Source organism: Lates calcarifer, linkage group LG2 (assembly GCF_001640805.2).
Source record: "Lates calcarifer isolate ASB-BC8 linkage group LG2, TLL_Latcal_v3, whole genome shotgun sequence".
NCBI lineage: Eukaryota > Metazoa > Chordata > Actinopteri > Centropomidae > Lates > Lates calcarifer.
The window spans coordinates 19,722,200-19,744,602 of record NC_066834.1 but is presented as its reverse complement, the minus strand read 5'-3'; the positions used below and the strand labels follow the sequence as shown (position 1 = coordinate 19,744,602).

The following is a 22,403-nucleotide window of genomic DNA, read 5'->3' as shown; positions in this document are numbered from 1 at the left end:
ATTAGTAGAGACATAAAGGATAAGAGAGATACCATGACTGAAAAAAATGTGATATATCTCCTTAACATGAGGCGTAACAGAAAATCAGCTCAGACTATTTTTGTACATTTTATGATGAAATCTGGTTTACTTGATAATAACACACTGGCAGTCAGACTGTATACATTCCAGATATTCTGAGTAATGATTTGATTAATATCTTTTGGGAGAATAACTGACAACTTCCAGGGTTTCCCAGGCCCAGTGAGCTGGAACACAGTCAAAGGGTTTTGTTCCGCCCCCTAATCTGGGATGTCAGATGGATGTACGGAGCGATGGACCCCCTCCATCGACATGCACTCACACCTTCATTCTCAGTGAAACACTCCTGCTTTCCCATCCTTGCTGCCAGTATATTTAACCCCCCCGTCTATATCCGTGTGTCTGTATTTGTTCTCTTCCTCTTTGTGTAAAGTGTTGATGTCTCGGTTTTCTGATGCCCAGCACACCTGTGTCTGTTAGTCATCTTGATTTATTTTCCTTTGTCACCTTGATATTTCTCTTTGTCGTTCTCATTTTATTGAGTTTTTTCTTTTCTTTTTTTTTATTCTTTAGGGGTGAGATGTTGTTACAACCCTGCTGGGGTTTCTTTGTGTGATCTGCAGTTTTTGGTATGTTAGTATCATTTGAAGGCACAAATAAATTATACCTAACCCTCACTTACCCTCTGTTAGCTGTTCATGAAGAACGTAGCTCAGAGCTTTACACCTGTCTGACATCAGCCTTGGATATCTGCTTTATGTCTGAGGAGATATAAAACAGAAATCGCACTCTCTCACTGCACTACTGCTACACTGTTACTGTTACTCCTCCTCTGAGAAAATATATTTGGAAACAGGTCAGTTAGTTGACTTTTTGAACAAAGATTGGTGATTGTTTTTCCATTTAAGTGTCCTGTACCTGGCTTTTGTTGCTGATACCAAATAAATAGATAGATAAATAAATATATTTTATTACAGACTGCTTGTCTGAGGTTTGATAACAAACTCTACTACGTTTTAGACTTTTAAAGCAACACAATGTAACTTTGCTGAGCAACAGTGCCCACAGCCATGAGTGATAATTACTTCTGTTGTGCTCAGAGTCTGAGCGGATAAGCAGTTTTCATGTACAGAAAACAAAACCTACCAATCACTTGACCCACTCACTGAACTGAACAGAACTGCCAAACAGTGTATATTCCTCATGATCCCTGGCTTCAGCAGCCATAGTATCATAATTAGCTAAATCAGCTACTAAAATATCTACAGTGGCTGCAGCACTGGCTAATACAGGAACAAGGAGGAAATTTTTATGCCTGCCATTGTAGTTTTATAAGAGAGCTATTCAGACTCATTAATTAATTATTGGCCTGTCCTAGGTTATAAAATGACTTTGGAATGAAGTGGTTTAATGGGATTCAGGTGATCTTGACAACCTTCAATCCCCTCGGTCGTCTCCAGTCCCATGCTGCGTCGGTGTCATCACCACTAATGTCGTTTAACCACCCAGGACGGAGTTGCTAACACACGTCCTGCCAGTTGGTCCTCACCATACAGACTCCCATGCTGCCTCCACATTGCAAGGCTCACCTCAGGCAGTGCACGATGGGCTCCTCTGTTATAAGCATATCATCAAGTTTGCATGAGCCTGTCTTTGTGGAAAGTAGGTCATGGCTGCCATCTGAGAATTAGGAGGAGAGAGCGGCGGTTTTTCGTTCAGATCCTCTACATTGCAGGGGATGCTGTGAGAAGTCCTGGCCATGTGACTGACCCAGCTTCTCCCACGCCCCCACCACCTCAACTCCTGCATCTGCAGGCAGCCCTAGCGCCTTAAAAGATGCATACTAATGAGGCACCTTCCCCCCCTTTAACAATCAAAAGATGCATTGAGGATCGAGGGGTGAAAAATACTGAAGGCTCTGCTGTTTCAGCCAGGATTAGAAAAACCCTTTAAAGCCTTGCAGCAGCATTCCAGAGGCTTTCTGTTGACATTTAGTTGAGCTTCTGCTTTTATACAGCAGATTATGAGTCAGTGTCGCTACTGTGTGCAACAGTTTATCATGTCAAATTTGGGAGATTGAAGGGAGCAGAAAAAATCATGTCTCTACCTATTTCAACTTCAATTTGTTCCATGGTGGCATGAAAAAACATAAAATAGACCTGACTGAAATGTTTCCCTTGTGCATAGTCAATCAATTTCCATCTATTTACATGCAGTGCCTTTTGCTGGGTTTTTTTTATTTATAATATTCCACGTGAGAAAAAATAAGCAACAATCATCAAGTACCTACTGCTGTTAGATATCTACAGGGCAGACAGTTTTATGTCTAATCAGGTAGTATGAGCTTTACTGAAGGTTTATTACAGTTAATCATGTTTAAACATGGTATCTGTAGGCTTAGTGAAGCTGCACTGAAAGCAGCATTATAGCTAATTCCTTCTCCTGCATGATACTGATGGATGATTCATAGTGTGAGGCGTTTGTGTGATGGCGGTGGCTTGGAAATGCTTTTTTCTTTCTTGATCTCTTTCTCACACACTTTAAGTGTGTTTCTCTCTGCCGGCCCATCTCTCTCGCACACACACACCGTTAATTTCCTCAGCGATAACCTCCTCCCAGGTGAGGATGAACGTCTGACCCTTGCAGTGTCCGTCAGTTGTGTGTCGACTCCCAGCAGACATCACTGAAAACCCCACCTTCCCTCTCTCTCTCTCTCTCTCTCTCTCTCTCTCTCTCTCTCTCTCACTCACTAACTAATAAAGCTCTTGCTTATTATTCATGTGGGTGTGTTTCAAAAAACATCAATCATCATGTATTATCAAGTAGGATGAGTCACCCCACTGTCCTCCATGTCAGTGATGACTGGCAGAGCGGTGTGAATAATGCAGATAACTCAGTCCTTGCTGAGCTTCAGCCATGTTACCCCTGCACGGTAGGCTACGCATGTTGATGGATGCTTCTCAGCAGCATTCTCTACTTTACAAAGTCTAAAGTTCTGCTTCAGAAATTAATTGTGCATCTCTGTGTATATTCCACTCATCTGCAGTCCTGTATTGTTTGTAACTGCCTGCATCAAACTTGCTTCAACATGACCTCAGATGGCTTCTGTTTAGGGTCATTTGAGGCCTGGAGCTTATCCCAGCCTTGCGCTACACTATTCTTATTATTTTTGGTTGTCATTCTATTAAACTTTTTAAGGCCATGGTTATTTGGTAAGCACTGAACTAGAAAAATACTTTCTTTTAAAAACTGAAAAATGGTTGCTTTATGTTTTTGCCATTTCTTTGTTCTGACAGAGCAAAGCAGCAGCCTACATTACTCAGATAAGAGCAGCGGGCTGCCCTCTCCTGCCCTCATCCGTCCATCCATTTTCCATCTGTACAAACAAATGAGAAGTGTTTGAGGCAATGTGTGCACCGATGTTTGGGTGGTAAACACTCATAATGAATTAATGGCTCTAAAATCCTGGCTGTTTAGCTGTGACCGCCAACATCATCAGCGGTGAGGACAGGATAAAGCATCACAGCACAAAAGTACTGTCATATTTTCCAGAAAGCCTCAAGAAATATATATCGGCCCTGACTGCTATAGCAGCCTCTATTTATTGATTACCTCTGATGACCTGATATCTGTATTTGCTTTGTTCTCTGGAGTATTGGTGCATATTGCAGTACATCAAAACATTATAGACATAGCACTCCATTCAGCCCAACACACTGATCATTCTCAGTGAGCCGAGGACTCTCTGTGGCCGTGCTGGAGTCGAGAGCACCAGGAGGGTTTTTAAGACCCTGACAGAGCTTTGTGTGGAGGCAGATGAGAACACATTAAAAGTAAATGGTCCACTGGGACTCAACTCTCCTTCCTACTGGCTCCCTGTTGCTGCAATGACCTTGTTACTCCAGTCAGAATATCACAGTCATTCTCCATCTTCCTTCATAGGCAAAAAATCTAATCTTTTTAAGAAGTACCTGATAGCCACTTTCTCTTTCTGCTGAATCACACCCCCTATATAAGTTTCCTTCATAAGAGATTATTATTTGTCATGGCACCCCTCCCTGCATGCCCCATATCACCCACACATACATGTGCCTCATACAGTCAGACCTAATATCTACATAATCCTATACAAGTCTGCAGCTCCAACAAAGCAAAAAGTCTGTTGGTCTGCTAAAAGATACCGCTGGCAGCCAGTTAGCTTAGCTTGGCGTAAAGATAAGGAAATGGGAAATTAGCTAGTCACTGTGAGCTTTCTCACTGCATTTATTCAAGAAATAGTCTTCCCTATACACATCCATATAAAAACACTAATTCTATTTTTATAATTCAGTGTTTGTATAGACCAGACACACAACATATAATGTGTTAATTAGTGCATTTTAAAGATGCTGTCAAGTGGATATTGTTACCTTTAGATAGAGCCAGGCCAGCTGTTCCCCACTGTTTCAAGTCTTTATGCCACGCTAAGTTTAGCAGCTGCTGGATCTTCTAATTTAAGTTTTGCCAAGAAAACATTTCCTGTCAAACTATTTCATTAAAACAAATATTGAAAAATAAAGGAGGCTAGATTTTCGAAATCAAAATTAGCTTATATTTTAGGTTGTTGAGGACAAAAAACACACGTGACATTATGTATTGATTTTTTTTGAGTGCTTGTATGTATCAGCATTTCGCGAGCTGTATTTACGTTGACCAATCTTTTGCTTTTTAGCTATGTACCCAGAAAAATCATTCGTCTGGAAGCCTGTTGTGTTACTATGACGATCGGCAACCATGCACTGTTGCCACCAAACAAGCTTTTCAGGCTTTAAAGTATATCACTGCTGGTGTTTGTTTGCATATGTCTTATGTCCTGACACTTTTGAAAATGCAAAATAAAAATAGTTTAAATGTTGCTTCATGTTTTAATATGGTGAAACGTTCCTAAAACAAACGGTAAAAACAATGGAAAGGGTATCGTTTGGGGAGCTTTGGCTTTGAAATTTGCACTTGGTTACTTGCTGTTTTTAATGTTTCAGTTAGTGATCTGGGAATAGCAGTTATTCAGTTGCATACCAAAAATATAAAGTGAATTGGGAGAGTGAGGCATTGCATTGTTGATGAAGCTGAATGGACACATTGTTGGAGCTGCAGCTATGCCTCAGACAGTCTTCAGGGATGAAGGAGTCAGTGAAAGCAGAGGCCCCAACAAAAGGATGTTTGTCGAAATTGTGAGACTAAATTAGCTTGCCTTTCGTGAGATAAATATTGGGATATGGAACATTTGCTTTAACAACTTGAGATTGTTGGTGATTCTAATATGTAAAATGTAAAAGTAAGAGCCCCAGAACAAATTACCCTTCACATAAGGGTCTCTAATGTGATGCAAACTGAACCATCATGATTTGTTTTTAGTTTTTCTTTTTGTGTAATTAATATTTATGATAATAAAAAAAAATGACATGTCTTCAGTGCATAATTTTGCATTGGTTAATCAGTAACAGACAAACTTTTGACAAATTTTGACCTTATACAGTCGTGATAGGGACACAGGAGATTTCAGCAAATTTCATCATCCCATATTTCATGCACTTCATGAAACACAGAGGTTGGCGTATAATTTATTAATAACACAGGTTCCTCACATTATACGAGTCAATGTCAATAGTGTCAACAGTGCTAAACAACAACAGCCATGAGTGCATACATTACTAGCAAGAGCGGTGGCACTTTTGGGAGTCAAACTAATTTGGCTAAATTAGCCTCCATGAGGAAAACTGGTAGCTCTTCCTTGACAAGACTTTGATGGTGAAACTGACTGGCACGTCAGTCAAGAGAAGTGACTTGCGGCGGCAGCTGTCTACATTTGACACTGTGAACTGTAGAGGCTTCTTATTTCCAGAGGAAGCCATCACCTGTCAAGCATCACTAATGTGTTTATTGTTACTGGAAAGATCAACTTGTTCGCCTCTGGTTATTTTAGAGAGGAGACAGTTGGAGTGTCAGTGATTGAATGTTTGGTGATGTGCAGATTTTTGTGTTGTTGAAGTGTATTGTTTTAGGGCCTTAAAATATTTTTCTGAAATAATTATTCCCCTTTTACCCAGGCTGATATACAGGCATTGGTGAATGTATGGATTCTGAGGCAATCGGCTCTTGTACAGACATGAAAAAGGCCCACCAACCTGCCTACATAGAGGCGCGACATGACTACTATTTGTGGTCATGAATAGTTGTTTTGCACTTTATTTGTAGTCACTCTGCACCTCTTAGTGGTTACTTAGCATCTCTCTGTAGTTGTTTTGCACCTATGTGGAATTATTTTGCGTCTCTTTGTAGTCATTTTCAGTTTGTAGTTTCTTTTTTGTGTTTCCCTGTGGTTGTTCTGCTTCTGTTTATGCCCGTTTGATTGATTTTTCAGTGACCCCTGTTCCCATGTCCAGTAGGCCCATAGGTACACTGTCCATGTGTATGTCTGTATGGTTATCACTCATCATATGTTCAGCAGTACTTGTAAAACATGCACAAAGGGGTGACAGCCAACTGCCAAGGTTTTATGCCTTCTTGTAGACTGATAAGACGTGTCCTGAGGTTACCCTGTCTGGCTGTACTGATTAGGAGTGGGCTCACGGACCCTCATTTTGATAAAATACTGTGTATGTATGTGTGTAAGACAGAGGGAGAGAGTGTGTGTGTTAGAGAAGCAGTTACTTAAATGGAAGCAGGAAGCAAAGTAGCAAACAAATCAAATATTCAAGAACCTTGAGCTCTGTCTCTCCCCTGGTTCCATCCTTCCTACTGGAGGTAATTGGTTGACCCTGTAGACTTGTGTGAGAACTGTAGTGTGTGAGGACTAGATGTTACTGCATTTCACATCTCCATCAGAAAACAAGGCAAATTTGAAGGGTATTTAACAAGAACCCTTCTGCTCACGGTTCACAAAATCTGAAAAAGTTTATGTTTATTGATTTGCCCTTAGTGATAGACAAGTGGATGTCTAGCTTTTTAGTCCGTATTGTGTTATGTATTGTCTTGTAATGGAAGGAAGGATTCTTCTGCCAAACACTGATAGTGTCAGCTGTGTCTATTCTGTAATCCACCTTTTTGAATTATTATTAGGACTGCACCAGTACGTGTACCAGCCTAAAATTTAAGTGCTTGTGATAAGACTAGTTCCAGGAGAGCTGATACCCTTCTTTGCCCACACACCTGCACTAAATGGAGTCTGGTCTGTGAAGTCTCAGTGTTTTAAAATGCATAAATAATCTGAAAGCGTTTTGCTGCGAATAAAGGCCGGAAAAATTTGAATTATTGTTCTTACTTATAAGCACATATACAGTTTCCTGTAATGAAAATAAATAAGTCAGTCAATAAAAACCAAACCCCAAATGTCTAAACCTTTGGGTCTGTTTTAATTAAAGGAATAGGTCAAAATTTTGGGAAATGCACTTATTTGCTTCCTTGCCAAGATGTTTGATGAGAAGATTAACACTCTTGTGTCTGTAAGGTAACTATGAAGCTACCACCAGTTAGCATAACACTTAGAAATGGGGAAGCAGCTACCCTGGCTCACTCCAGAGCTCAGAAATCCACCCACCAGCTCCTCTGAAAGTCACATCATTTATCTCATTTTTTAAACCCATATGCAAACCAAAATGTAAAACCAACAAGTTGTGTGTTGTTAGGAGTATTTTTGAGCTTTGGAGTGTGCCAATTTAGTGCTGCTTCCAGTCTTTATGCTAAGCTAACTCCTGGCTCAAACTCATCAAATTTGTCTTATAGTTGCAGCATCCTGCTGGTGAGCAACTGGAGTAAAAAGTTAAAGGCTCGGCCACTGATTGATTTAATATTATCTAGTTGGAGAACGTGTGTAGTTAGTGAGTTACATATATTTGTACAGTCTCTTTAAAAACTGCTTCCCCGTTCATTCTGGCAAATCTAGACTGTCTTCACCTCTGATCTTAATCATCACAAGGTGAAATTTGAAATAAATTAAACCTTTGAACACAAAAGGTCTTTGATCCTCTATTTTGAGGAGGTGCTGGTGGCGGTTTTGTCTCTGCACGTCTCCTTTTCCACCTCGGTGTGTTTTACACCCCCCAAAACAGGACACCTTCACTCACTGTCAACCCTGTTAACCAGTGTCTGTGTTCTTGCAAAAAATAGCACTCTGTTATTTTGACACCTGGCTAAATATCACTGTGGCTGAATCTAAATCCAGCTGTGAGCCTCGTTCCTTTGCTGCAGGTGTAAATTTCTCCTGTCAGAGTCCTTCGTCAACATGGAAATGCTAATTTATCAGGAGCTCTAATTAGTGCGAGGACTCAGGTGGAGAAGTGCCACACACACGATTTAGCTTAACCTTTTGCTTTGATTTCCCTCAAGACTGACTTCTGGTATTCACAGGAAACAGCTCTGTTTGTCCTCGTTGTTATGAACCTGTGCCACATCACCGTGTGTCATTTTGGAAACTGTGTTCTCCAGTTTTCATGTGTGTCAATTGAATATACTTGCACATATATATACTGGGATATTTGGCAAATTATTGTGTGTTTAAAGAATCTCTACGAAAGCAGCGCCACAATCTTTCTGCCCTTCTGTTCAATGACTAATCACAACCCCTCAGACATCTTGCTTCTATCAGAAATACATCCTCTGCCACTGTTCTCACCTCAATTTTAAATATGAAGTGACAAAAAAAGGATGATGATTGAAGGAAGGAATCAATGAAAAACGATAAAACCATTGATTTCTTATCAATGTTTTATCCATAATCCTTGTCTTTACATGATGCAAAATGCAGCATCTTGTTTCACCATAAGGACAGTGGTGTCATAAAAATACAGTTACGACGATGTGGGTCGGGTCTGGACTGGTGGATTGGTACAAGTCTGCATCTTAACATTTGATTTGTCATGCACAAATCTTGTAGAAAGATTTTTAAAAGCATTGTCAGAGAGTTAAATCTTGTTTTTGTTTTGTTTTTTTTTCCAGATATGCTATATTTGCATCTAATTCTGCTATGTTCAGAAGGCAGTTACAATCTATGCACAACACAATCAATTCACACACACACACACACACACACACACACACACACAATCATTGACATGTTAGTATAGGAATTCTGCATCCTTACTTACTGCACCTGTAGCAGATGTAAAATTTGTCATGAGTTGACCTGAAATTGATATTAATATATTCAAATTCTAACCACTTTAAAGCATTTTCATCACTTACTGCAGTGTCTTACAGCCACTCAGTACTGTAACCATTCAGTGAATGTGGGCTGTAATACTGCACTGAATTTCAGAAGGATGGCTGAGAAGTTATGCAGAAATGGTCAATAAAATCATTGCCACTGTGTTCTAGATGATTTCAGGGAACTAAACCACATTTTTAACCTTGTTGTAAGTCTCAGGCTAAGAATGTCATCAAATGCTTAGATTTGCATTTAATGATAACTTTGAGTTTACTGCTAAATGGTTCCATTGCAGCATTGTTGCTACAAGTATGAGCTAACGTTGTCTGATTTAGTTCCACCCTTTAGGGCATGCATAAGGTGGTCCAATTAATTTTTGTGCTCAGTTTTCTCCTATAAGTCAGAGGGAAAAAATAATTGATATTTTCTTGAATCAATTATTCTCCTCTGGGATTCAAGAATAACTTGAGCAGCAAAAGTAGGATCACAAACACAGTCGGTTATTAAAAAGGTCAAAGTTCAGAGCATCTAGACAGCAAAGGATGATAAAACTAAATGGATGATAAAGAACTGCCAGATAAAGGAATGAAAAATGAACAGTGAAACAAAAGGATCTTTAAATGTCCTTTTTAGCTGTAAACTGGAAGATAGAGACAGACTTCTTTCAGAGTGCAGTGGAGTGTAACTCAACCCAAACCCGGTAATTACAGTTTCTTTTTCTCAGGTGGTGGGACTGCCTGGATAAGGAAGGTGAGAGACTGTTTGTAGCTTTTAAGTCCCTAAATTTACAGAATTTATATCAAGATGGGAATCAAGAATGGTTAAAACTGTAGAATACTTTTACTGCGCAATAAAGCTTTTAGCAACAGATAATGACAGTGGCTCAAATGTTAAAATGTTTTCAGCCAATTAAGTGGATGGTGAACATTAGTTGCTGTGTTACAACTTAATTGTGATGATGCACTGTATTTGACAGGGTCTCAATGAAAAATAACCAATGAATCTAACCTGGTTAAACAAGCTGATGTGGGGACCTTGCTCAATTACTCTATACATATCTGTGTAGTGTATGTGTATATATATATATATATATATATATACACATACTACAATCTTAGTCTAGCACAACGTGAATGAAGATAAACATCCAAAAGTGTTAAAGATAGATACATTTAACCCAGGTAATTTCTCTGTTTCATAATTATGATAATGGTTGCGCCTTTGTCACGTAATCTTATAATAGAGATTCTTATCAGATGCTATTAAAGCTAATTATACTATTTATGCGCGCACGATTAGGTACATCCTTGAGACTCACTTTCAGGACTGTGAACTGATCTCAACTTTAGATGAAGAATGTGGACATGAGCAGAATGCATATATTATGGGTCATTCTTTGGTCAGTAGAAAACATTAGTCACTTTAGACTAATGCTTGTTTAGCTGCAGTTGATATGGTTGTGTATTCATGAATAAATTCCATTTGCACGGACAGGAGTCACAGACAGGCCATTCAGAGTGCAATTAAGTGCTAATCGGGATGTGAAGTAATTACAGAGCAGAGTTATCGATCAGGGGTGGGGTCCAAAGGATCTGCCAAGTCCTCGCAGGTTTGAAAACATGACAAAGTTCCTTTAAAGGTTATCTCAGTGTGTTGGCAGGTGTCTGGAGCATGGAGGCACACTCCCTGGCTCTCAATCTAAACCTTCACTCATATTTTGATCCAATTCTAAATTTCAAACTTCTCTCCTCCACAATGACACCCAGCCTTTTTGGGAGTGACTTTAAGAGGAGGATGAACTCTGAGCTCGGCTAGTCAAATCAATCTAGTCACGGTGGAGGAATGGAGCAGTTCATTACTGGGAGGGCTGAGGAGCTCTCCGATCAGCTCTCTAATATCACTGTGATCCTCTTCTCTTTTCTTACCTAATTGAATTCTCCAGGAGAGATGCCCCTCAGCTGCAGATTTATCATATCCTGAAATTGGAGGAGACTAGCTCCATGAAGGACGTGCGCAGAACATTTAATCCACTCCTCATGCTGTAAGCCGAGCTCCGTGGTCTCTGCCAGGGTTTGAGTTATCCCACTGTGGACCTGTGGCCTTCAGAGAGGTGTTTTTATTCAGCACTACCCAAGATGAACAGGAGCAGCAGCAGGAGGTGCACGCATCCCATATCAAATATGCTGCCTGTCATGTACAGTATGACCACCATTCACAACAGATGGCATCATAATCTGTAATCAAAGCCCCTTAAATGCAGCTCAATGCACAATATGTCTCTCTCTACTTCAGATCTTTCTGTCTCTCCACTGCTAACTTCCTCTCCTTGCAGTGGTAGACGTTCAGCATCTCCTTTCCTTTCCTTTCCTTTCCTTTCCTTTCCTTTCCTTTCCTTATCTTTCCTTACGTGTCCTTTCTATATTGTGGCATTGAATGGTTTTGACATCAAAGATAAGATAACTGGGAGGATTGTTTTTCAAAGCCACTTCACCAGGAAGGTGGCTAGATGTACGACAAAGTGTCTTGTTAACATAAAGATCAAGTGCTGATAAACAGGTGAAGCATAAAGAGGAGACAGTTGTGGAGGACGGTTGTGCACATTGGGATTCTGAGGGGGCAAACATTATGTTGAGAATCATGTCACAGGCCCATATCTTCCCTTGTCAGAATAACACCACAAGGAAACGTTTCTCATTATTTAGACTTATGGTATTCAAATTCTGTCCTATCCGGTTCTGTGCAGCACTATTCTGTCCAATTCTATATATTTTTAATTTCTCTATTGTTATATTATATCATAATTTACCCTATATCCTATCCAGTCCTTCTTCTTTTGTGTATCCTATTTTATATAATTTAATTCCTATCCCAAGCATATTCTACTTCTTTTACACTAATCTATCCTATCAAATACTATATCCTATCCCCTATCCCATCCTGTCTTAGGGTAGGATCCCATTTAATAGCCTTTACGTTCATATATATATATATATATATATATATATATATATATATATATATATATAACTATATACTATATATAATAACTATAACTATATATATACAGTATATATATATATATATATATATATATATATATATATATGTGTGTGTGTGTGTGTGTGTGTGTGTTTGTATGAAATTAGATATATATCATTCCAGTAGTTAAGCATATCTCCAGATGGGATGTATTTTAAGTACACTGCATATCTTTGTGCTAAAGGTCTGCCACATTTGCATGCAGTATGGTATTTCTGGCAGAAATCCAATGCTATACGATCACTTATTTGATTAAACAGTATGATGCTCAGCAGGACAGTGGAGCTCAGAAGAGTTGAGGCATAACTGCTGACAGCAGCAGAAAGCCGTCTGAGTCATGCTCAAGTTTTGTTATGGTCATGAATGGGAGGCTCTGCCCTCCATTATCTAGCTTCAGGCAACGGGCAACAGACTTGAACCTCATAAAACCTACCTGTGATTATGATTATTGTGATTTCTCTCTGTGTGTTTTGAGTAATTTTCTGTCTTTGCTTGAATTTTGTTTTTCTCCTGTCTTTCATTGTTTTGTTCATTTATTAATGTCTTCGTGCTTTCAAGCTTCACTTGTCTGTCTAGCAGATGTAAATGTAAAAAAAAAACAACTTTGCTGTGGACTTATTTCATCTGTGATTCTCCTTGTTCACACCGCTAACAGACAGTCCCTGAAATTGTTTAGATTATTTCATTTTGACTCAAGTTTTGAGTGACATGCTCCAAAACTTTGGTGTTAAATTTCACCTGTCAATTCATCCACTGGTTGAAAACTACATTTTCTTAGATTCTTTTTTGTATACTTATATATAATAACTTTTTTTTCTCGCCACACTGAGCAGTATTTTTATATTAACAAAGATTCAATGAATACATGTAACTATGTAAACCTACAATCTTTACAGTTTCTCTCACCTCTATAGAGCATTTTAGCATCATTTAATGTCATCGTCTTGGTTTCTCTCCTCATGCTGGGTACATTTTCAGACAAAATAGGAAGCTATATTCAGCAAAAAAGCTTTGTTAATCCCACCTGCTCAGCACCAAAGTGCAGCCAGACATATTTAGCGACAAGCTGGAGTACATAGTGGCGCATTTGGCTGTTAAAGAACAAGACAGTTCCATCAGGCATATGTGGAGACAAAACAGAGCTAAAAGCTTAGTGAATATTGGCCTTAAATTGGCCAGGCTGCCAGGAAGTCAAGTCCAAATGAATGCTAATGTCGTTCAGTGTGTATATGCAGACAACTGCCAACATGTTTGCTGTAGCAGCTTTAAAAAGTGATAATTTTGCAATGTTGCCCCCAAGTGGTGCAAAAATTAACTTACTGCTGCTTTGGGTTCTTGGTTGCCATGAAAACTAAACAGACTCGACTCCTTTAAATGCTATATATAAATTTTACAGGTGCACTGCACTTTGAAAATGGCCAGTGTTTTAGATTCAGTGCATTCAATGGTGTAATGATAACTGTGGTTTGACAGTGTTGATGTACTCTGCTTATTATCCCGCGCAGATGGAGGTGTACAGTGTTGAAAGTGACATCCGTTGATTTGCAGATCCATTGCCCTCTGAGCTACCGCTGAGTAACTCCAGCATGGCGTCAGCTGAATCCGGAGAGGATCATAGCTTGATGACACTTGGCAAAATGGCATACTAATTATAGTCATTTTCATTTTGGGCAGAAAAGCTGGAGCTCAGTCATGTGCGAAGCGTTGATACCTTTCAGAGCACGGACCAATGCTCCCACGACGTTTAGCCCAGCCAAATCTCTGCTGCGGATTGGCTGAGCTTGTAGCGAGCAGTGACACTCAGAGGCTTAGGTAGTTTCCACCCAGGGCTGGATCGGCAAACTGGTGACACAGAACGGTCTGGGGGCAGCTGTGGGAATGCATACTGGCTGGGAATATTAGCACTGTTAAAACACTCTGAGCTGATGGCTCTGGCATGGCTTCAGAACAGCACAGCTCTCTCTCTCTCTCGCACACATACACACACACAGACAAGAAATGAACTGAATGGTGGCTGAGAGATATTTTCACTTTGGATGATAGAGCTGCACTTAGAGTCTAGTTCTAGAGATGGAATAAAATAATGAAATCACCAGTCTCTGATATAAATGACTGAGTATCAGGGTTTCACAGTTCATTATTTTCACACAATAGAGTCAAGATTCTATTGTTTAGTTGATGCTGATTTCTGAAAATGAATCTCTCAATACTTCCCTGTACACACACACACACACACACACACACACACACACACACACACACACACACACACACACAATACTACAGGCTTTTACAATAGCCCAGAGTCTATGGTAGTGCTTTGAATATGCAAAGCCCTCTTAACAAAATGAATGGTCAAACATTGTGAGACTGTGTGTGTTTCTTGTGGCTTAACAACTTGCGTTAATAATCAGGAGGGACACTTTACCATTCTCTAAGAACATTATTAGCATCAAGAATAGAATATCTTGTCTTTTGTACTGATTTTGAGATGATAAAAAGAGAGAACAGCACCAAAGAATAGTAGTTTGATTTTAAGAATGTTGCAGAGGAAGGACTAGTGGTGCTGAATGATATTTACAGATGTGAAAAATTAAAAGCTACAGTACTGTCTTGTAGTAGTTTTCAATGTGTTTATTGACAGGTGCTCAGTTAAGGGTTCAAAGGCAATTGAAAATGTGTAGGTTGGCATCATTTACTACATACTACAAGAAAGATACAGTAACTACCCACACAGTCTTTGTAGTGCTCTTTTAAAAGGACTGCTTAGTGTTTTAGCCTAAATAATGGCCAGGTCCGCAGAGACCAGCACTTAGCAGAAGCAACTGTTAGGTTGATCGGCCCATAATTCGGGCCATCTCTCCCCTAGAGGATCAGTCCCTGGGAAACCACTGATAACTAAAGAAATCAATTGAAATTTTATCCTTGCTATTTTTTCATTTCGCTTTGTATTGAACTGAAGTTCCTTTGTTAGGCTACTCTCTCTCTCTCTCTCCATTTGTCTGTCCCTATGGATTTTCAGTTGCAGTTGCTGGAAAAAATTGGGCTTTATCCTTAGTGCTGAATCCATCGTTTCTATGCGGGGCGAATCATTTTTAATATAGCTGTAATTTGGTCAATTTTGCCTGTCACTTTTATATCGATATCATATTCTCCAGCTCACAGTCTCTGCTGTTAATGTAATTGAGACAAATTGTCACAATTTGCCCGGTTTTCATATTTTTCCAGCAAAAGTGCGACGGAGAGGAGCGGTGATTCGTTTCCATGATGTTTCTGTCTGCCAGTATTAACACTGAATCATTTTTTTGTTATTTTAACCTTTATCAAAGGAAGACTCACTGAGCATACATGCTCATTTTATGTCCTCTGATCAACATAGGAATGAAATAAGGCGGGTTTAGGTTCCTTTCTCCGCCCCAACCTTCCTTTGCATAGCACCTGCTGTGAGACTGCACAGGCAGTCCACACCCAGCTCCTCCAGAAAAGCTTCTCAGTGTTTATTGATGTGTATTACTGTATGGACACGAAGCAGGGTGGAGCTCCAACATCCCTGGAGAAATAAAGGTGAAAAAAAATACACCGCGCACTGCAGTTGGCTTTGTATATTAATACTGATGTTGGAGGCCATTTTATAAATCAAATTCTGACCAACAGATGGAAGGCAGATATAATTTCATAGGCTCATACATTAGGAAGGAAGCCGGTACATCTGTCTGCCTATGCGTGTGATTGCATTTGCATAGAGGTAACAGGCGTGGGTTTGTCTCAGCGAGCAAAACTGGTGAGATCGTAATACTTGATTCCCATTTACAAGCTCTGAATGCCAAATGTCCCCCATGATTGGTTTGGAGGATGACTTGTTCCAGCCTACCAGTTGCAGTAAATGTTGAGCGAAATAGCTTCCTTTCCTCTGTTTTTCATCATCGCTACTTCCTCTGTGTCCTTTTCATGCATGTCCTGGCCTCATCTTTACAATACACCTTGCAAACACTTATGAGCCAGGCATAAAAAACACACACACATACACACACACACACACAAAGAAAAACAGGTTATCTGATTGATGTTAGGCGTGTGCTTTAATCTAGAGGAGTGCTACTTCACCACTGCGTCCCCACTCTGAAGTGTCTGGGCTGTAGGAGAGTGCTGCTCTGCCTCTATGAAAACGGAGAGGGAGGCAGAATGTAGATCAATATCCCAGGAACACACCAGAGACATTCTATTTTATTAAACATTTTCCCATTAAGGCGGCGGCGCGAGCATTGTAGATCATCCCAACAAAGTCGTAAATCACAGACAGACAGGAGTGTTGGAAACAATGGGCAGAATCAGAGGAGATTACCAAGAAACAGGAGATATTTGGTGTTTGTGCTACTGAAAGCCTCATGTATCTTGTTCTTACATTACCACACATTTCAGCTGAGGAGATGCTTTAGTGATAGTGTAGCATCAAAATACTATCGTGTCCATCACATCTTCATGTTAGAGGCATGACTAATTTTATTCATTAGCAAAGACTGACTGAAGTTATATGACAGAATATGCTTATACTATCTTTCATTATACTATCATATTATATATGCATGACACACTGTAGAAGCACTTGATTGCCCAATAAAACCATGCTCTCCCACTGTTATTTGGAGTTAAGTTGGGAAGTGTCTCACTAAAAGCCACCTTATATGGAAGCTCATCAGTGACAAAACTACAATGTGAACACAAAGCTGATTTAAAGCTGCACAGGCCAATATTTTTATATAAACAATGAATTCAATGACAATGTGTGATGGGGAAGGGGACACTTTTAGTGACAAAACCACTGAGAATTATCATCTGATCAAGCAGCTTTTAGTCACTTAAGACCCATATATTAGCCTCAGGACTTGGTGAAAAATTCACAACTTATATCAGGGGTACCTGCTTTTAACCAGCGGGTGCTAACTGGTGCTAATGTAAGTGAGGTGAGCTGGCTAACGTTAGCACCCGCTGACATCAAACTTTGTTTTTCTTCATTCGTTTAAAAAAATGCATTTATCAACTGCAACCATCTCCTTTCTCTCATCACAAGGAGAGAGAGATAGAACAACAACTTAATAATTTTAACACAGGACCCTGCATCGCAGTATACTGAAAACAGGAGAGCCTTGGCGAAGTTGGCCCCTGAAATTGCAAAGTCTTGACATCATGACTTTACAAGAGGATTGGACTAGTGAATGGCCAGAAATTTTACTTGACATTAAGGCCAGTTTTGCTCCCTGTCTGCTTGATGTGCAAATATGCAAATGTTTGCTAACATGTTAGCCACATCAGTTTTATATGGTGTTAATAGGTCAGTGTTGCCTTTACAGCTTCTTCTGCTGCCACAAGTGGGGGAAACAATTATTACCACTTTTACAGGTCACACCCATATGTTGATGTTAGGGTAGTATTTTCTCCATAGTTACAGTCTTTTAGACAAATGAAAAAGATGCTGATGGAGCACGTTGTAGCCCGGCATTACATAGAAACACACATACAAAAGGTCCTTCTAGTTCGTAATAGCTTGTTTTCAAAACTTGTTATGAACTAATAAATCTCTCACTGCCATGTTCTCAAATCCTGAACAGCACATTGATTGCTGCTCAGATTTGGTCTGTGTTCAGTCAGTAGTTTTGTTGTTAATTAATAAACTTCCATACATCATTAGCAATTACAAAAGGAGAGCAGAGAGCTTCTCATTAGTTTTTAATCCAGAGTTATTCAGTTTAATGTTCAATATGGCATCCAAATTCTGCTTCTGCAATATTATTTGTTGTGTTCACCTATTCAGAAATGAAAAACAACTTCTTTCTCTATTGTTCATATTCACAGAAGCTCAGAACAAGATACAGTAGCAGGTAGGGGGTTCAGTGTGTAGCCCAGGGCCAGCTCAACACAACAGATGGCTGTTGCTGGGATTGAATCTGTTACTGTTTGGTTCCAGGGTGTTCTCCTCAAGCGCCGGACCACCCTGCCACCCAGTTTAGATTGTACTTTGTTGGCGGTCATTTTCTAAAGCAGATGGAACGTGGCTGTAATTTCATGGGCTTGTATGTTAGAGAGCAAGCTGGTAGATCTGCCTGTACAATTTGTTCTGATAATGTCCTGCTCATTTCCTTTATAGTTGCCAGTTATTAATAACATCATAACATATTTATTTAGAAAGCACTCTGGACAGGATTGTCATTAAGTTCTGTAAACAGAACAAATAATTTAAAAGCAGATAAGAGACAGTACAAGAAAAAGGGAGACAGGCTTTCATTCTAATCATGCTGTCAAGAAAAAACCTCACATGCCCTCTTCTTCTTTTGCACAAATCCCTTTTCTTCTGTGTAAAATTCATTTTGACAAAGCAGCAATTCAAATTATTGCATTGTCTCACTCATTGCAAGTCTGGATGAGTGTGTCTACTTGAATGCATGAAATGTAAAATGTTAGCATCTCCATTACTTTTCGAATTATGTTGATTTTTATTTTTGTGCCATTTTATTTGTGCATTCTCTGAGGATCTGGGGAATAACAGGACAGAGATTGAAGGCCCTGTATTATCACAGCATCTTTGTTATTCATATCCATCTTTTCACAGCAGTCTAATCCACATGCATATTCAGTGTGCTGCGGACAATCAGAGGTTCTGAGCAGACACCGTGCTCAGGTCCGCAGGGAGGTGTCGCCTACTTCCTCTGTGCTGTTTGTTGACAGCAGCTTGATGAAAATGGGGATGGTGGTAAATTATATCACAGAGCATAAAGCATAAATATTGTTGAAATTTTGTTCCACTGATGCAAGCTGGTTATATTGCCTTGTGTATTTAATCACTCTAGATGCCAAATTTCTGTAAAAACCTTCCCAATCCAGATGGAAACCGTATAGAACTGCCTAACTCTCAGTTCATTGGATGAATAAAAACAACTGCTAGATGTTACAGATACATGGCTCAGTTCTGCTCTTCTAATAGGATGGCAAATAGATGAATTGATTCTTCTTTCCACTCAAATAACAAAAGCAGTGATGTTATGTTTAATACTGAAGCTGTAAGGTGCCTGTAAAACAATTCCCGATTCAAGATTTAATATTTTTTACAGAATCACATGATCATGACAAAGAATTGATTGTTTTTGTTTAATTTCTTACAATATAGTCTTTTACTGAATTAAAAAAAAAAAAAATCCAATGTTAAAATACCAATTCATCTCATACTATTATAAATCTAGAGAGCCTCTCGCCATTTGTGAAGAAAGTTAATACCACCTCCCCAGTTTCAGATTGACCTATCTCGTTAAGGTCAGTGTTGGACTGAGAGGGCAGGGTGATACTTCGAAGAGGGATAATGAGGATTTTGACATTAGAGTTTATACAGTTATTAAATAGAACAGTTGTTTAGTGTTTTCACTTATTTGGCTATTTTAATCTTGCTTTTAAATACATTTTCATTATATACCTTTATTTTGAAATTTCTCTGTTAGAGGTGTGGCATCTTTTAGAGGCCAGCCCAAACATGTGTCTTGTCCTCATTGGATAATTGGCAAAGACTGAGCCATTTTGTGCTCCTGCCTTTACAAGCTGTGCATTTTAGCTGCCTGATGGAGGCCCTGTGCAGAAATGTGTTGGTCGAGATGCAGACTCGCACAGTAAGTCAGCTCTTGCTGCTGTAGCTGTTATTTTCCACCTTTCAGGTGACTTCAGCTTTATTTAATTTTCTTGTGGCACTTACTGTTGTAACAGTTTCAATTATCTCAGGGGAAAGTGACATTTTTGGTCATTATCTATGTGTGAAACTACACAACAAATCCTGTTACTGATACAGTGCAAATGCACAATTTAGAAGTTCACATTAAAAGCAGATTTTTTACACTGTTGGAGATGTATACAGACTCATTAATCATTCTCACTATAAAATTTAAACTGTCAAATGGAATTAGAAAATACTCAGTTAGTAATTTAATGTATCTTCTGACCTAGAGGGAGAACAGATTAATAGTTGGCATCTGTCACTTCAGTCCCTGTTAATGACATGGCAAATGAAAGCTCAAGTTTACTGACTTTCTTGATTTCAATCACAGTTGACTTCACTTCTGAAGGTGCTATGTACACGGTCTTGTATTTCTTTGACATGTTTTTTTACAGATGATTCGACTTGCCCTACTGAAAATGCTTGAAATGTCAAAAAACATTATAAACATATAAAGACCCCAGTGTGTGGACTTCATTTCCTGTGAGCCTGCCCTCTCTGCCTGTCTCTGGGGCAACGCAGCAGTGCTGTGAATAAGCAGAGCCTTGCGAGGGGAATCCGTCATGTCAGCTTGCAGGTCACATTAATGACTCAGCTCCCTGCCTTCACAATCAGCTGCTTTCAGTTCAGCACTAATCTCAACATCAGCAATGTTACCCTGCCAGTGTGAAGCACTTACAGCTGCCACATGTTTTCTGCAACACTTTCACATTTGAACACCCAAACATGTATTTTGCTCTCATGCAGTGGTCGGCTTTTGACAGTCAACTTCAAGGTAAAAAAGTATGACTGTTTCTCTGATTATATGGCAAGTGGTTGTCCATAGTATGAGTGAGCTTACATAACACTTGGCACTGTTGGCCATGGGGTCTCCAGGGGCAGTGTCACCTTCACCCTAATCTCAAAATTTCATGCTATTGATATTTTCCAACTCCACTTATTTGGAAGTTGGTCACATATTCCTGCAGCTTAGCTCGCATGCTCTCCATTCTCTAGTAACCATTGTACTACTTGTTTTGTTTTTCCTGTTTTGATTGGACAGCGTCCAGGCATTCAAGATGGACTGAAATCCGATTATAATTACATCCTAGCTAGAGTCTGAAAATGTGTAAATGTATCTGCCTGTTTCAGATGCACACATAAGCTTTACTCCACCCAACTACATCAGTAAGAGATCTGTGGAAGTAGCATCAGTCTCTCATCTCACAGGAGGCGCACTGAGTTGTTGTAGCTTTTATCTAGGTGTAAACTGTGGTAAAACAGTTGCATTTTGTTGACAAAAAGACTCCGCCGGCAGATGTGTATCAGAGCAGCAGTGAACTAGTCTGAAAGCAGACCAGCAGGGGGAGCTAATAGTTGACCCTGGTTAGGATTAAAAAGAACAACAACTAAACTCACTGTAAAAACAGTCCCCATTTCAGGTGCACCTGCACAAATGTTGTTTGCACTGACTTTTAAATCTCTCAAACCATTTAGCAAATCAAAGCTCAATTTCCTGTGCTGCAGCTTTGCTGGTATTCTCACTGTAATCAGAATTTAAAAACTTTTTTTCCTGAAAAACATCCGGAAACAGCACCAACTCGTGTTCTCAATGTTGCTCCCACCTGCCAGCCTTCATAAAAACTGGCAACCCAGTAGCCAGCAATAAAGTCATGCATGGTGGGATTCTACTAGTGCTGATTTCATCTGGCAGACCTGTGTCCTCCCCTCCACCAGAAGCAGGTGATGCACCCCAGAGTGATGTCTCAGGTGCTCCCTCATCATTGTACACCAGATGCACAAGAGCAAAAAGATTTTTTTTTTCCTGCTGTTGTCATAAAACACAAACAGTTATCTGGTCAAAGACCTGAGTGATGAAATCTGAGTGCAATTCAAATATTAGACGTAGGCTGTCTCTCTCTATATGTCTTCACCGTATGTGTACGCCTATGTTTACTTTATAGCAGCTTTCAAATGAACAGTCAATCAGTTTTCAACCTGTTTTGTAGAAAAAAGAACCCTCAGTGTGTAACTCACTGATTGTGGTGTTCATAGCTCTGATTTGAAATTTGACATTTAGGATGAAGTTCCCTTCAGCGTTTAATCGTATTTTCCTTTTCCAAAACAAAGCAACACAGCAATAAAAAGCCTTTGCCATGTCCTCTGCTACATCTCCTCATTTCCCTGGGTTAATTGAAACCGGTGTGCCCTATGCGGTTTGCCTATTTCATTTCCAAACCATAACAAACAAATCATTTACAAATGCTCTTTTTCCTAAAGCTAATTTAAAGACGCCAGCTTTGCTTCTTTTATCCCACCACATAGACAGAGTTTTCCCTGGGAGTCTGATAGTATTAGTCGAAGTAAAGTCATCTTGCAGTATTTATTTGGTCTGTCCCCTCACACTTCCCCTCACATAGATTAAGCTTCAGA

General features: G+C 39.6%; 1 protein-coding gene across 3 annotated transcripts in view; it reads left to right on the top strand.

Moving 5' to 3' along the window:
• ntrk3b (neurotrophic tyrosine kinase, receptor, type 3b) overlaps nt 1–22,403 on the top strand; it is a 165,316-nt gene that overhangs the window by 6,265 nt on the left and 136,648 nt on the right. The gene's annotated exons all lie outside the window — the stretch shown is intronic.